The sequence below is a fragment of the Haliotis asinina genome, chromosome 11 (genome assembly GCF_037392515.1).
Source record: "Haliotis asinina isolate JCU_RB_2024 chromosome 11, JCU_Hal_asi_v2, whole genome shotgun sequence".
Classification (NCBI taxonomy): Eukaryota; Metazoa; Mollusca; class Gastropoda; order Lepetellida; family Haliotidae; genus Haliotis; species Haliotis asinina.
Genome location: NC_090290.1, coordinates 34097007 through 34113044, shown reverse-complemented (window position 1 = coordinate 34113044; position 16038 = coordinate 34097007). Strand labels below are relative to the sequence as shown.

The 16038-nt window shown below is 38.6% G+C and overlaps 1 pseudogene; it reads right to left on the bottom strand.

Annotated features, from left to right (window-relative positions):
• Positions 1-408: 408 nt before the first annotated feature.
• Positions 409-15797, bottom strand: LOC137255382 (uncharacterized; annotated as a pseudogene).
• Between the last annotated feature and the right edge of the window lie 241 nt (positions 15798-16038).

The following is a 16038-nucleotide window of genomic DNA, read 5'->3' as shown; positions in this document are numbered from 1 at the left end:
TGTTATTATGAGGAGATCAAAAATATTCATTCAGGTTAGAATCTGCCAGAGACAAATCCAAAGAAGAATAAGTGCCAGTTGCAGGATGCAGATAGGTGCTTGAATGAACAAATGTTACAAAAATCCACATAATGCAGACAACGGTTTATAGAAGTAGAAATGCACACTACATTGTCCCAGGTCCACACCCATATGATGCAGCCAACGAACATACACATGGGCAGGATTTCGACTCTCCTTCCCACGAAACAGGACATGGGTAAGTGGTGAACACTGAAAACACATAGTCCAGCTACAAAGTCCAACTATCATTCCCTGATATCCGTACTGCAATACACCTGGGGCACATACTCCACACAAAAAACAGAGCAATATGCATATTATGTACATGGCCGGAGATGGGCGCAACTACAGATCCATTACACTCCCAGCTTCCAGAGTCTTCATCAAGGCTTTGTCGTTAAAGGGGACCTTTCCATTCCTTCGTCCTCCTTTGCAAGAAAAACCCAGCATCCGTTTAGCGAGATGGTTTGGCGAGGCAGACGCTCGTTTGTCTGAAAAGCCAAGGATAAGCACATAGGCGTCAATACAACCATCAATGAATTCGGTCTGGTATTTTCTGTATTTCCATATACATGAGCTGAGAATTTCTTAACAATGATATTTGTATTTCTAATGCGACACATTCTTGAAAATGTGGTTGCAAATATACCAACCCCTCAAATTTAAAATGTGAAAGAAATAAGAAAAACAATGGGAAAAGTGTCTGGTCTTTACCACTGCAGATCAAAGACGATTATGACCTCAAACACAAATTGTAACTTCCACATGACCTCATGGTGAACAAGGATGTTGTTAATGGTTTCCTTAACAGGGTGCAGGAAAATATGCATACCTGGTCCTCTGTCGGCCTCAAGGTCCACTTCTACCCCCAGGACGATGATGTCAACGGTCCTAATAGTAAAAGTAAGGAAAGTTTCTAATAGTAACGATAACAAATAGTTTTATGTTTGCATCATTGATACGTACTACATATATAATAAATGACAAGGGTACATGGTGAATTGTCAAATAGAACGCTGTAACCCAAAACACATTTGGTAACTTGCACATGACGCCATAGTGAACAAGGATATTTTTATGGTTCCTTTAACAGTGTGCTTAAAATCATACCAGGCTGGTCCTCTGTCGGAGTCCTGGTAGTGCTCCTTCATCCAGAAGAGTCCATGAAATGTCCCTTTCGCAGTCGTCCTGCCTCTGGGGGACTTCAAGGTCCACTGTTCTAATATCAAAAGTGCAGAAGACTTTAATGTTTTGAATCATTTATATTTACTACATCAAACTGCTGTCCTGATAATAACGATAACAAACACGGTGAATTATGTAAGAAAGCTTTGTAACTTGAAACATATTACAACTTGCACATGACGTCATTGTCATCACGGTTCTAATAGTAATTAATACAGGAGAGATTAACATTTCGCGTCATTGATACTTCGTCTTACTGGTGCCCAAGGTCCTAATAGTAACAGTAACAACTAGTTTTACATCGTTCAAACTTACTACATCTATAATAAGTGCCAAAGGTACATGGTGAATTGTGAGAAAATGTTGCAAAGAAAAGATTTCATTATTTGCAGACCCGTGAAGGTCCCGGGGTAGAATAGGCCTTCAGCAACCCATGCTTGCCATAAAAGGCGACTCAGCTTGTCGTAAGAGGCGACTAACGGGATCGGGTGGCCAGGCTCGCTGACTTGGCTGACGCATGTCATCGGTTCCCAATTGCGCAGATCGATGCTCATGTTGTTGATCACTGGAATGTCTGGTCCAGACACGATTATTTACAGACCGCCGCCATATAGCTGTAATATTGCTGAGTGCGGCGTAAAACTCAACTCACTCACTCACTCACTCATTATTTGCACATGCCGTCATGGTGAACAAGGCTATTATTTATGGTTCCTTTAAGAGTGCTTGAAAACATGCTTGCCTTCTACGCCGTCTTCTTCACAGTCATCCTGCCTCTGGGGAACTTAAAGGTCCACATCTGCCTACAGGACGATGGTGTCCACGGTCCTAATATCAAAAGTGCAGGAGACTTTAATGTTTTGCATCATTTAAACTTACTACGTCTTACTTCTTCCCACGGTTCTAATAGTAATGAATGCAGGAGAGTTTGACATTTTGCGTCATTGATACTTTCTTCGTCTTACTGGTGTTCACGGTCCCAATAGTAACAGTAACAAATAGTTTTACATCGTTTATACTCACTCCATCTATAATAAGTGCCAAAGGTACATGGTGAAATGTTGCAAAAAAAACAACATTTCGTTACTTGCACATGGCATCATGGTGAACGAGGCTATTATTTATGGTTTCTTTAAGCGTGCTTGAAAACATGCCTGCCTGCTACTCTGTCTTCTTCGTTTTCGTCGTGCCTCTGGGGGACTTCAAGGTCCACTTCTGCCCCCAGGACGATGGCGTCCACTGTCCTAATAGTAAGGGCAAAACCATTTTCTATCATTGGTACATATTGTGTTTTTTAATACAAGATTTTGCCTACATGTTGTAACTTTGCAGTAGACGTCGTGGAAAACAAATATGCATTTTATGTTTTCTTCAAAAGATTAAAATGCAAATCAAATATCTTGGGTCGTGAAAAACAAGATGTAATCTAATATTAAACTGAAATATTGAAATACCTTACCAGCAGGTGATCGCAGTCGGCCAGCACGCTGCCCCTCAAAGGGACCATGCGGAACTTGCTTTGTCTGGGAACTACCTACAGAAGAGCGGAATGGTGGGTAAGCACTAAGTTATGCCATCTCTAGACAGCATCATGCAGAGCATGCACGAGGGGTGTCTATCTACATTACCCCCTAAAATCTACCAGTCAAGTGCAGTCAGCATTTGAGCCTACTGGGGGATGCTGAGAAAGACCACAGACTGTGCCAACCCTAACTAGCTGCTATGTTGCTGTGAAAACCATCCTGGCTGTACATTCAGGCCCTATCACCGAACCTACTCCAAAGTACACTCGATGGGGAGCTACGCGGAAAGCGGAGAGACTATGGAGCCACCATCAGGCAAAAACTCATCCCACCGGTCTCTTGGAAAGGCAGTGTACTGAAGTCCGTGTAAAAGAGTCCAAGTTCAGAATGTGCCAGGGTTCCTGCGTCTGAGAGAAATGAGTCATGCATAAGCATCGGGTATCACATTTCACACGTATGTAGAAGGGCGAGTAAGTGTGTTTTTATGCTGCTCTTAGCAATATTCCAACTTCGGGCATCAGGATGGGCGTCACTTATGATAAAAATACCACTGACATTAAGGTGCAACATGGAATGATGGGGTACAAATGTATTTCGTGAGTAATCATCAGAATGGTCGGACTTCTGCCTAAGTCTGTTTACTCAGAAAAAGGAAGAAATGGTAGCTTTCCATTGTTCCATGATTTTGTGCCTCCTCAAAGAACGGAATACACCATGGTACCGTTTACAAAAATGACAGAGTGAGTGAATTGAGATTTAAAGTCACAATGGCAATAGTTCGACCTTATCTTGACGAGAACATATTTGACATTGACATGGAATATATGTATATTATTATGTATTATTAGGTAAGATAAAATGTCGACAAAGGACAGTAAACAACTAGAATATTACAATTACGATTACAACCAGAGCGAAAAGTTAACAATAATGACACTTTTTGGATAATACAATACACAAACAGGCTATAAATCGCCTGTTACATCTAACTCGGGGTCTTACTTCTCTCTATCCGATGGTCGAGGGCTTATTTTCCCAACCATAAGCGAGGAGGAATACTATATTATACATATGATAAACAATTAGATGAGCATGTAATGAAACGACATAACAGTAGCCGAAGCGCTAGTAAAATCAATTTAATGACAGTGGGGCTAACTACTATATCATACTGAAAGTAAAACTGCCAAATCGGTCTTAGTTACAAAAAATAAAACCCGGAAATAGGCCTTACGTACAGAAAGTGAAATCTGGGAGAAAACAAAAACCTCAAATGCGGTTATTACGGGCAAATGAAGCCATGTCTAATTTTTTAGTGACAATCACCCTGTAGGTTACAAACATATATCAACATTTATATAAATTTTATAAGAAATTTATTTCTTTTAAATTATCAATTATAATTAACATTGTTAGAAAGGTCTCTTATTGTTTGATATTGAAATATATATATTCCTTACGATGGTCAACCATATCGTGACAAAAAAAACAATTCTATATTCATGATAAATACATATACTTTATAAAACCCAGTCAACGAAGAACAATAAAATTGCTGTTATTTAAAATTTGCTTGCCTATACTGTCAAAAGTAGACAACTATTGTGAGCAACACTGTGTTAAAATGGGCTATTTTTTGCCAACACCTAGGATAAGTCACCGTGCTAGGGTCACAAAAACGACAGAAATCAACACGGTTTGTATTACTGAAGCGCTCATTCTTTGGCAATATGGTGGACTCTAGTCACATTTGATGTTTCTGATCACAAGCTCCTGATGATTCATCTTTCACTCAGCCAATTATTGCACTTTTCTAGCATCTGCCTTAACCTCTAAAAAGTGCAAGAATGTAATAACCAAACATGTAAATATGACCGACACCATGTGATGCAATATACATCGTCTTCTCTTTCAATTCCAAGTGTCAGTTGCTTATTGCCATGTATTATATACCCGTTAATCTTTTTTAAACTGCGATGAACTATTGATCGATGCATGGTTCCGTTCGTCTCGGTCAGCAAACATGAAACAGAAATCAGCGTATTTTCCAGTTCATAAACGGCTGTTATAAATTCATTGGCATTTGATAAGAATAATGTGAGAGTGCCGTAATGAGGTATCGGATAGACTCTTTCATGCACAGAAATGCATTATGTAAACAGAAAATGAGAACACAGTTTAAAAAATGTGGTAAAAACAGACCAGAAAGTACAATGCATTGAATATTTTTAGCAGCAAAGAAAATTACTCTAGATCTTTCCACACGGACCAGAAACTATTCCTGATATGTTATTTTCATTGCTAAATAAGAAAAGACTTCGAATACTAACATCCCCTAATGAGAGAAATATTTCTTGTACATGACAATTACTCGTAGACATATCCAAAATATTACTATGTCAGCTAAAACTGATACACTCAGATGGTAAGAAAGGTTACTTAATATAAAGAAGAAACAAAATATTATTCATTCCGTCAAGCGTTGATTGTACAGACTACATGGTTTAAAGTTTCACTGCAGCTGTCACAGTGGACAACAATGATATACAACGATGATATGTGTAACATTTTTTTTTCGCGGCCCTTGTCCGAAACAAATGATTTTATCGTTTAATGGAAACAGTCTAACAAAAAGCAACATTTGTCCAACTCCAGTGTGTTTATTATAGAGAAATGTATATGAAGCAGCCGTTTATTTTCGGGTAACGTGATCTTTAATTGATTCAGGCTACCAAGCAGAGAACCCAACTGAGCTTTGTTTTTCACACGATCCTCATGTCTAAAATTCCTTTAAGATGATTATTGTACATGTTACAAAACATTAAGCATTATTCATGTTTTCTAGCTCTGAATTAAACATTTTACCATTAAAAAGAATGACTGATCACATGAACGGATACACGGGGCATGATGGAAATATTCCATCCTGACTATTGACACGTACACATCGTCCACTGACGGAGGTCCTGGTATGCGTGTGTTTGGGATGACTGAGTTGACGTATCACAATTTATCAACATGTATGGAAGAATGATAGGTTCAGCAGAGTGTCATCCTGTGTAACTCCCCAATGTGATTATGCCATAGACATTTCCTAACCTATCGGCTTTGAAAGCTTAGAGGTGTTAAGAATATTGCTAATGTGAATTCCGTTTAAACATATTCAAATTCTCTCTTTGTTAATAACTTAGACGTTTTTTTCTTGAAAATGTGAATTTCCATTGCGGTAACATTTACATTTTACATTTACATGATTAATATTCTCTACAGAGATGTTTTTGTGGAATATAGCACGGAGACTGTCTTGCACTAGACCAGTCAAAACTTTTCAACGTATTTAGTTTAGATTTACAGCTATCCTGCAATGAAAACCTTTCACAGTTCTAATAATCTAAATCCTTTTAAAGAAAATGTGTCAAAATCAAGTATGTTGAAATGGAATGTGAAAATGTTTACTTTTTTTCCAAACTGTGGCATTACCTCCAGTATTACATAATAGCCAAATCACAAAACTATTAAATTTTTTATCGATTAAGGCACAGGAAAACGCTATCTTGGCCGTTGGTTTTATGTGACTAAGCTATGACCATACCCTGGGGATGTCTTTGAATATTGCTGAGAATTAGAATGTATGAAGATGAGAATTAAACATACCGTATCGTGCATTTAATACCTTTTCTATAGTCTGGTATTTGGTAAACACATATCACGTTTCAATACCAGATTAATAACATGATCGATGGTCAGAAACACTGCTCTATGTATAGAATACGCCTCTAATTCTGCTGACAAAAGAAGTCCCTTTGTTAGGTATATAATATGGCCCTAAAGCTGAGAGAATAAGGCGAAAGAAAGAGCTTAAACTTGCAAATCGATGTTAAAACAGGACATGAATAAAACTCCAATCAAGCCACATGTCCAACAGGGCACATGTCTACCAAATTGAAACAAAGGATGTAAATCTGTTTTGGTTTCCAATTCACCTTACTAAGCCAGATTTAGACACGAGCCCTTTCTATCACTGGCTCAGTGCGGTTATTGAAGGTTTGCCGAGATAATGGGGTGAAATGTAATGTCTTTTGTGAGCATGACACTCAATCTGAAAATGAAAGTAACCTGTTTCGGTTCAAGTACACATTTTACTGTGTAACAACTATTCCAACATCAGAAGGTCAAATTTCAAATGTAAGTCTTATTACAGGAAGGACACGAACGTATTCAATATTTTAGTCAATTTACTTGGCAGTGCAAAAGAATTCTACTCAAAGGGGGAAATGTGACCACATAATATGGGTTATGTTTTCATGTAATGGTTTTGCACTGTATTTATTATGTCTATAGGAATATTACGTCAATTGGATGGATATCACTGTTTTTCTCCTGCAGGAGAGAGAGAGTCACTGGAAGATCATCAATCCTTGTTCAGCAGTATATAATCCATAGCTCTGTCACACTTAATACTAATCTCATACAAGATATATTAACAAATACTAGGGTGAAGATCCTTCGCCGAGTATCCCTTGTGATGAGAGTCATATCCCTATCAAGCAAATCCCGCTTAACCGTTGAATTCTCCATCACAAGGGACAAATATATTACTATAAAAACACAGATAATAATCTTTCTGACAGTGTGCATTATTGTTGGTTTTTTTTGTCAAAGAAATTGATTTCATTGATGAATTCCAATTAGTATGTTCTGTATACAGATGTATTTTAATGATCTGTAGGTTAGATTAGTAACTTCGATCGTTCGCTCTATCCTCGAAGGGGGTTTACGTACTGTAAAAATATTGTCTTCTTGAGAGGTTACGTGAGCCCTAAAACTTTTAAAACGTCTATTTGGCCCTAAACACTTTTCAATCGTAGATGATGTGTTATTTTATTATGACTAACTATCAGTACAATCACCAATGGCTGAAAGGGTGGATTAATTCCAGCTACGGTCCATGCATATGGCTAACCTACCATGATCCCAAGAGTGGTGGTCTACTTTCAGTTGTTGGTGATCCTCAGGCCTTTTCCTATTGTATTGCCATAATTTGAAGTCTTATGTTAGAGATATATGCTAGTTGTAAAGCTTTATACTGTGATATTCTGTACATGTTTTCCCATAAATTATGATGTAAATGTTCTCGTGACAATATGACCGATGGGACGTTATATCTTATCTCACCCACTCTTTTAACGGTATGTGTTCTTCACATGTCAAGAGGTAAAACGATTAACGCTGCCATTTACATGTCTCAGTCCAGCTTTGCACTTGTGAGAAGGTTTCCACTATATTTGTTGCCTATGCATACACCATAACCAACCGATAGTACACTTTACTGTCTGAACGCAAATCATACCCCTGTGAATATATACACGAGACCGTTAAATCAACTGCCAGACAGCCTCCGCACCTCCAGGTGTGCCGGTACTCTCCGATGATGAAGTGTTGTTAAAATAGTTAAAAGGTGTGTTACGAAAGTGTATTTTCTCTTTGGTCAATGCATATTACTGAATATTTTAAACCCGTTAGTGTTATATTTTACTGGTTCAGAAAGGATTTCTTATACCTTTTGTCACGTCATGTTTTTTACCGTATCAGGTACTTTATGAGGAAGATGACACCGGAATCCGTTCTTGGTCTTCCGACATTGCTCGAACGCTCGCCCTGGACCATTATTCAAATTTAAATAAATGTAAATACATGAAGTGTTTGACAGGATAAAAGCGACAATCCGTTTTGTTGCCAAAGGACCATTTGAAAATACAGTGTCTCTTTCCTAAAGCATTACGGGATGTAACTCAACTACCAACCCATCATCTGATTAACTGTCGTTGGACCTCATGTGTGTTTGGACGGGTGTGCTTTAGTCACGCTATATTAGGTGCATTATATAAGATAGGTGTTTTAGGTCGAAAACGTATTACTCGGATGATAGCTTGTTCATATGTAAGATCGTTCTTAAGTTGATGAGAGTCCGAAACTCTTATTATGTGTAATACTATACTTTTTCCCATGTCCACGACTCATGAACATTCGGGTAGAGTTGATCATGCATCCGATGCATGTTGCAAGAAGTGACTAACGGGCCTGAATGGTCACACTCGTTGCCACGTGTCATCGTATTCCAATTGTGTACATCGATGCTCATGCTAGGCCCTGACTGGATGTTATTTCACATCGCCGCCAAATATATGGGATGTGACGTTAAACAACAAGCAATCGACCAACCAACCAACCAACCAATCACATGTCCCGCTGAGCAATGCCATGTCTCCAGACCGAACGATCATTTACCATGTCTTGTATCTGTTGTGTATGTCACATGACTGGACGAACCACTGATCCATTGTGCGTGTCGCATGACTGGACGAACCACTGATCCATTGTGCGTGTCGCATGACTGGACGAACCACTGATCCATTGTCCATGCCACATGACTGGACGAACCACTGATCCATTGTGCGTGTCGCATGACTGGACGAACCACTGATCCATTGGCCATGTCACATGACTGGACGAACCACTGATCCATTGTCCATGTCACATGACTGGACGAACCACTGATCCATTGGCGAACCACTGATCCATTGTCCATGTCAAATAACAGGACGAACCACTGATCCATTGTCCATGTCACATGACTGGACGAACCACTGATCCATTATGCATGACAAAGTTTTGCGATGTTAAGTCCGATGTCTGTCGGATTTTATGTGATGAAGGTTGATATTATTTTGTGTGATTAGATTTACCAGTAAGATCACTCAGCATTTGTAGGTGATTCGTAACTTTGTTGGATTTATTCAAAGAGTGTATACATACCCTATCTTTCTTTCCCAAATTTTAGATAACGAAGATACATCTAGACCTGTACATTAACTTGGGTATAGTCTCTGCAGTGTGACCGCACCTCAGTTCTATAACGGCATATCAGACACAGAAAAATATGGAAAATCCGAAATTACATAAACAACAATTTACATGTTTCGTAAAACCTACACATGTATGCTGCTACCCCACCTAGAATCTTTTTAGGTTTATTCTTGTAATAAGACATATGCTGATAACACAAAGAGATCATCGAGTGCAGGTTTTAATGTCAGTTAACCAGTTATTACTGTGTCAAATGGTTTGTGTATTAGCTTTTTTCTAAGGTTGAGCAAAGAAACTTGATAATCCAAATATTGTCATCATGTACACATAAATCCAGTGAGTGAGTGAGTTCATATTTAACGTCACATCGGCAACAATTCAGTCATATCGTGACGACAAGATATTTGACACTGGAATGGAATGTATATTATATCATAAATAACTGTCGACAAAGGACAGTAAAACAACAAGACTATCACAATGAGAATTATACCTAATAGCAGGATTTCGACAATACAATATAATAATCGGCACATAAATCCAGATCTGTAAACAAATATAAACATTGTTTTTCACATTGACCAAACGAAAACATACAGATGTAAACAATTCATAAACCAACATCCTTGCATCGACAAGAGATTGTTAGAGTACTCCCACGGGTTGATGCTCAAAATATACCTCAGTAATGTTGTTGCTGGAAATAGCGTGATACTGTTGATTCATCTCATTTGGTTCTTGAATATACGCACAGTGCAAAGAGTGTATATCAGGTTATAAGTTATCCTCAGGGAGAAAATACCAACACCAATTTGAGTCCAAGTCAAACTTGTCGCGAAAACATCACAAATGTTTCATTCAGAAATCCAAAACTACAAGAAGGCACTCGTTCATAACCAGACCTATCTTGATTCTTTGATTCGCTACACAGCAAAACATTGCTAACATTTCGAGAGGCATGCTAAAGTTGGATCAATAACCAAGGATGACAATCTATGGATTAACAGTGAAAACGACGTTTCAGTGTAGGTTTACTTGCTTGAAACATCAGACGTACGGATTCCTGCCATTAGCCTAGGGAGGTGTTAGTGGGTTGTTATGTTGTGAAGAATGGACAGAAATGTTTCTCCTTTGAAGACTTTCACTGACGGAGTCGTCACTGTTTGATGCTGAGCTGGTCTCCTTGTAACTTGTGAACAAACCTTTCATTGAAACATCGCAACCAGGTCTAGTTTTTATGAGCAGATCTGGTGACATCTAGATTTACCAAAAGGATCTTTTAAGCCTAGAAGTGGCATATTGATCTTAATATTTAGTGCATCTTTTTAGGTAATATTTTGCAATCTGATATCGTCTACTGTGGTATTGCAAAAGTGAAATCAAGGGAATATCAGTTCCATTTACTGCAAAAATCCATTGACTATAAAAAGGCAAAAGTGGTCTGAAAATATGATGCTTGTACGTGTTGGGAATACGTAAGCATTTATGTGTACTCAATGTCCATACGACTATTTTACGTATTACGTTGGACAGGTCTGTTGTGTCCCTGTAATCTAAGGTCAATTACTAATATTAGATTACACGATACTATTTAGAAAGTGCTCAAATGCAACATATGTCATATTTGGGATTTCACTTTCTTAGTAAAGTACAACTTCTAGTACTTTTTTGGTTAAGTGCCATCCGGGATTAGAACCCGCACCCTTAGAGTCAGGCACCTAATCGCCAGCACACAAAGTCTGCCTCCTAGTCCGCTCAGCCATCGCGACTTCCACATGTCCACAGCCCGAATGGGACTCAGCCAAAAAAGTTCTAGAAATTGTACTTTATTAAGGAAGGGAAATCCCAAATATGATATATGTTACTGATATTAGAAAATGCATTTTCAAAGCATTACTGGAAGGATTTAGAAGAAAATTTACCATTTCATCATATTTCATGTCGGTTTTGTTGTGATGACACCTCCCCTCAGCTTTGAGTGAGTAGTGAGTGAGTTAAGACTTTAAGTCTCATCGGCAATATTTCAGCCTTTTCGCGACTAAACCAAGGTATAGATTTATAATGACTTCTAGATATATAATCAGAATAAGTTATAAACACCTGTCAAAGAAGGATAGTAAAACAAGTAGATTAACTCAGATATATATTTAAATCCAAAACAGTTTAACCATAGAGACCATGCATTATAAAAAGGGACTATAGATCACCAATAACTGAAGCAGATCACCATGCTAGGGATAATGATAGTTACAGTACATTTGCTGCCTGCATGGGCCCTACACCAACCCTTCAGCCCCTGGCGTGATGCAGTGGTAAAATGTATTCTTCATGTTTATTATCCTTTCTGTAGGATGTTTTGTACAGATGGCTTAAGTTGACCAAGGCACACACATTGGTGTGTAAAGCTGCATTGGTCAGGCGCTACAGGCACCTATGGAGGCAGGTACTAGGTTCATCTTATCATTTCCTTCTCTCGTCAGCCCGATACCCAATTAGTGTGGCTTTCACAACGCAGTAAATCCACACGATTAAGTTCGGATGTCGGAGTATAACTTCCAAAACGAAGATTCTTCAAACTAATTGATGATGATCATCTGGACATAGCTATCCACTACAATCAGTAATCAGAGACTTCACTGTTGGGAATTTGTCCTTGTTGGGCGGCAGCATTCCCATACCCATTCAATGCGCTTATTAAATCCAAAACCAAGTGTACAGCCAATAAGATTCATTCGGATCGTGGCCGAACATATATATAATTGCTTTGTTCAAACAGCCTGGCATATGTTGGACTGTAATGACTTTCGGATTTTGGATTGTGTTGAAGCCAAAAGAAAACTAATATAATATGTGTGTACATGGACAACCTTTAACCATCTAATCAGCTTGAAAGTTTTGAATAGGATCTTCCTTTCAGTAGTGGACGCTTTAACACAAAAGCATATGCTACGGATGGCATTATACGCTCTATGTGCATTGAAATTAGATTTCAAGTTTCACTCCAAGCACGAGCAAATAGTAGCAAGAACCCAATTTACATATTAATATTGATGTTATGGTTCCTATTATGCATAACGTGTGGGATAGTGCTAGCTATTTCCAGAGTATCATGCTATTTGATAGAGACGGATAATCAGCAAAATAAGACGTTTCACGATGATTTATCTCATCTTGTTGGCCGACACGCCTCTCCTCATGTATATGTGAAGCAGATATAAAAAATATATAGTTCTTTTATCAGGTCTGGTCATGGTGACGTACGCGAACTATTACTGTGAGGCGCAAACATGTTATATTATTACAGGTACGATGCCAAAGATACATTTTACTAGTATATCCTGACTACAGACATACATTTAACTGATGTGTATCAAAGACTGTCAAACTGACTACGTGTCATTAATTATTCATCTGAAATCACCTTCGGGTGTATCAGTGAGGAAGCGTGTCTGTCCATGGCACATGTATTGATTCATTTCGTCGTCAGAGCAGACCTTTGCTTTGGTTAGAATTACCTCCATTTACTAAACAGAGATCAGATGACGCACATCAATGGTAGCTGGGCCAACAGCCTGAGCAAGAGGGAATCCCTGATGATCAAATATGAAAATGTGTTAAATATCCACATCTGTGAAAAAATAGAGAAAAACCTCCTTGCCCTCTCTACATTTATTTCACACCAATAGCTGAAGGGATGGCGTAAATCCAGCTGGGGTCTAATGTATTTCTTTCAAGTCGAGATATTGCTGAAGTATTGCCAATGTGACTATAAATATTATCTCATTCACTCATAGATATTATAAAATATTTGTGAATTTTATGGGCATGCTCTTCCAAATGATGCCCAGAGAGTTTATGTCCTCACATATAGTAAATGGAAAAAATATTACGATAAGGGATCCCTCATTTCCATCGGGTCGTGGATGAGATACTAGCAACAGTAATGTTTTTCTGAAATTTTATTTGGATTGTCTCTGCAGCCAAGAAGCAATTAGTTCGTCAACAAGTCGATCCACCACAAACGCTGCAAGATCTTCAATGTGTCCTTGTTGAGCAATGGCGACGTCTTCCTCGGGCAGTGTTCACTAACGTTCCGCGATTCATGATTAGACGTTGTGTGGCTGTGCAAGACGCTAAAGATGGTCACCGTCGTTACTGAACATATCAGTTCCATTGTTCTCCATTCTGTGAAGTTTTGGAGGGTAGTCCGACATCATAAATGTAGTCAAGAGTTCCCTTCTTAATCGTAAATATCAAATATACCACAGATTAAAACTACATTCTTCAGAACGAGAATGAAACGATTGTCCAATTCGTGATTGACCCAATGAACATGGATCATGACATTCTCTCGTGTGAGTAACTCGGATGTCTTGAGGTATCGGCTTGTCGTGGGGCATCTGTCATACTTCCATCCCGAATACCATCTCTTCCAGAACATCCAAATAGTCAATTCATATGTGTACAAGTGTATTTCATTTTTCGTTAAAATAATTACTCTTGGCAACCCGAGCTGTTCACGCGTGGCTGTGTTGATGCTGGAAAATGAACATGTCACATTCCACCAACCTTAAAAGATCGAGTGTCATTCAGCAAGCTATATTCAAATCGTTCTGAATCCTAAAGTGCCACCTGTCAGAAGGAGGAAAGGACACAAACATTACATGTAAGATGGAAGCAAAATGTCAAATTTAAGAAAAGCTGCCACCGATATATTGTTTGCCTTTCAATCCATTTTAAACAGTATCGCATGAGCAATGTATGATTTAACTGTTGTTGAAGCAAATGTAACTAGAAATGTTTATTGTGGAATATTTTAAGAACATCAAGTAACATCAACACGATACATGAGTTGAATGCAGAATACACAATAACTGGGTGTATAAAGAAAAAGACGAAAGCAAAACTTCCGTAAACAATGTCACTGTGTGGATATTACGCCTGTGGTCTGAAGGCCTTCATGTTGAAACTTTAGCATATGTTGGAATATGAAACTAATTCTTCAAGACAAGGTTCAGTCCAGCCCTGCTGTCTTATTTCTTACTCTACCTATTCACATACAACGACTGTCGCCTTGAAAGAGAAACATATTGCGTCTTTGTTGGAGTCATTTGTTGCTTTTTGCATGGAAACATATCCAGAAACTGACGTCTAAATCGCCCTGCACTCATTGAATACTTATACAAATTAATCGCATGATAAAAATCACACACGACATATACACTCGTTTCGAGTAGATATTCGACAGAGCCGTTCCTCTCTGGGGGATTTCAACAGGAAGTAAAAATTAGCATCACACATCGAGGCGTTGCTAATACCAGCAAGGAAATGGCTGACATTATTGTCACCTGACGTAATATATCAATTTTACAGTTGCCATCCTTGTTAGCACTGAGTCTTGATTCCACCATACCCACGATGATTAGAATGTTGAACAAGAAACAGCATTGTTTATCCAGAACCATACGTACATCATGAAATATTTATATTCTTGATCAATAGCACAAACGACCGTTCCTAGTTCCTTGTCGTCAACTAATCTCATAATCCAGAACAAAGGAGAAATGAGGCAATGATTGGCAGGGCCAAAGCTAAAGCAGCAATTAGGTGTTTTGTGCATGTAAATAGGTTCGAGACTATCACGACGATCACGGAAAGTGAGTGAAACCTTACGAGACGAAGCCATATTGGTTTTTGGGATGCCAGTGCCCGGTGCAAGGGCGAAGCTCGTGCGAGACTGGCATAAAGATTTAACACTATATGTCCAACTGTCCACGGTTAAATGGAAACCATACACCAACACATCTTTCAACCAATATTGCAACCAACAACCAATTGGGAAAGGCGCTAAGGAGGCTTCCGAAGTAGGGAAGAGTTTGATATCTAAACTATCCAACGTGAACAATATGATCCAAGAGTATCATCATTAGAAGTTTGTCAACAATGGTCAGATTATCAACTATTGCCAGGATGGTAATATACACTGGAAGAGGATCTGGATGGGCACATTTTCACAATGGTAACCATAGTAGCACACTTTCCAGGGAATCCGATGACAGGTATAATCCACAATTTCCAGGTTAAAAACTACATGAGGTTTTAACTTTCCGTGTTGGTGTGCTTGAATAATGAATCGTTCACTCATCCAACGGACTCCATTTTGAGTAGCCAAGTTATTTCAATAGCGAAATAGAGGTGTGTTTTGGTTCAAGTGCCTAATTTCAACTCTGTTAGCCTTCAAAGGCCTCTGAAATCAAAGAAGACAAATCTTCATCTATAAAACATAAGTACTAAATGAGGTACTTCCCAGAAAATAATTTTCATCAAATTACAATTAATTTGCCCGAGATGGATTAAATCAGATGCCGTGTCTGGGCCCCATATAATGTGTTTCTAACTT